We start from the raw sequence: 2405 nt of genomic DNA on the forward strand, positions 1-2405 counted from the left end.
ACAAATCTATAAAACATCTATCAACACCACTAGGGGGTGGCTGGGCTCCGATCTCCCCATCTCCAATACTCTCTAATCCACAGCGTCGTCATCTTAGGCCGGGGATCCAGTCAGATCTCCGATCTCCATCTTCAATCTCCAATCTCCAACGTCGTCATCTTAGGCCGGATTCAGTCAGATCTCCGATCTCCATCTCCAATCTCCAATCTCCAATCTCGATTCGGGGACCCGGGGGAGGAGGGGGGCTCAAACCTTCAAGGAGATGCGCTATGGATTCATTCACACTGACCATCTCTCATCTCCAATCTCCAATCTTCTACTTGGCCACTGTCGCCGCCGGCAGCAATCTACGACCTCCATTTTCAATCTTCGATCTCACATCTGGGGCGGATGGCTGGGCGCTAGGATCTACAATCTGCATTCTCCATCTCCTATCTCCACATTTTGGCCCGTGTTAGTCTTGAATGGGGAACCGGACTGGAGGGATCTACTGGCGAGACTTGGGCGTGTCCGTGTGAGAGATCCGCTAGGATCTCCAGTCTTAATCTACTATCTCTACCCCAACGATCTACTGGTCTTGCGTAGAGATGTCCATTACTCCTGCAAGCAAGCAGCGCCGGGCGACGACGACTGACTGACTTACCGCCTCGCCCGGCGGTCCCCCTCGGCACACCTCCGCTGCTTAATTTGACGACTCGAACGCCCGTGAAGCTTCCCCGTGCGCGGGTTACCCCGCACACGGGTCAGCCTGCCAGCCACGTATCCACGCAAGCGTGGTCCGCGCGCATGGCATGCAGGCAGGCGTTCGCCAGACAGCGCAGAGGCTAGGCGACCGGGGAAGGACTAGCTCGACTGATTGAGACATCCCCCATCCGACAAAAAGTAAACTCAAAGCGAAAATGAATTGCGCGGCCGCGTAACTTTTGGGCCGTCGATAAAAAGCGACAATAATAAAGGCGTGGATATCGTCCAAATGCAAAGCCCGCTTTTGCCCTCGCTCGCGCTACGTAATGAATTTTACAACTACGTAATGAAATATGGCTGAGCCGTGCCTGAACAGCTTCGGGAGCCGCGCGTTCCAGGACCCGCACCTCAATTTTGCGCACGGCGGCCAGGCCGACTTTCGCGGCCGCCACAACGTGCTTTACAACTTCCTCTCTCTTTTTCGCACACGCCCGACGCTAGTAGGTGAGGATCGACCATCCTCCGCAAGCAGGGCTTCGTCGGGCGCGTCTTCGTCGAGCGGTGGTGCATCTCCCATGCTCCCACCCGCGCCCTCCTCGCAGCCCGCCCGCGGCCGACACCGACGCCCTCACGGGCTCACCCTAGTCGTAGGTGCGGGTTTTTTGCGTGCCCTCCGTCGATACGGGGCGCTGGGCGATGGCTGGGCTTGTCGCCGGGCGAGCTGGCCCCTCAGTCGGCCGCGGAGCGGAGATGCGAAATCGAGGCGGCGCGGCCCCTGCGCGCAGCCTATCCGGCCGGCGCGCGCATGGTTCCGTAGCCCGTCTAGTGCCTCACTGACCAACTCCAGCGCTACGGTCTACGTGGCCGGTGTGGTACTGGGGCTGGGCAGCCTTGGGGCCGGCGGAGACCGCCGTCTAGCGGTCGCACTAGTCGGATATCGTTGTTCAACCTGTTTGTTCAACGGTTGTTCAACCATACTTTGAGCCTTAATTATTAATTCGGGTTTGGGTCTCTGAGGTCGATACTAGCGTCTATAACTTGCCACAAGCATGCTTTACAAAAGTCCAGCGGAGCTGGACTCGCAGAACGGCCGTCCGCGCGCGCTGTGAACAGCGCCGTGGTTGAACACTGTTCAACGTCGTTGAACACGTGACGGTCCAGTAACCGAAGAGGGGGTGGTCCGGCTCACAAGTCCCCGGCTCACGCGCCTCGAGCTTACCATCTACCGCACTGAACACTTCCGCCCCCTCGCTCCCAACCCATCCACCTCGCCTCGGGCCGCGCCGCGCGATCTCGGTCGATCTCGCGCTATCTCGGGCGATCTCGGGGCCGCGCCGCGCTATCTCGGGCGATCTGGGAGCGTCGCTCGCGCGGCGTCACACCTGCTCAAAAAAAAGGAAGGGCCTGGTTGGAGCCACGGGGCTCACGAGGACGTGCTCGCTCGGTTCTCGCCGCCTCGCCCTGCGCCACTTGGGCCGGTGAGGCGGCGCCCCGCGGCGCGCGGCGCGTCCTCGCCCCGTCCACGCCGACCCCTGCGCGTACCGCTCATCTTCAGCCCTCTTGGGGTTACTCTTGCGCTCACGCAGGGGAACCCGGCGGGACTCCCTTCCCCCCACCTCCGACGGGTTAGGTCGGTTCTGCGCCCCTTGGCGCCTGTGCATGTCCCGCGTGCCCGCCTGCCAAGGCTGGTGCCAAGGCCAAATCAACTGCCAAGGGCAAGG

The sequence above is a fragment of the Emiliania huxleyi genome, assembly GCF_000372725.1.
Source record: "Emiliania huxleyi CCMP1516 chromosome Unknown EMIHUscaffold_1570, whole genome shotgun sequence".
Taxonomy (NCBI): Eukaryota; Haptophyta; order Isochrysidales; family Noelaerhabdaceae; genus Emiliania; species Emiliania huxleyi.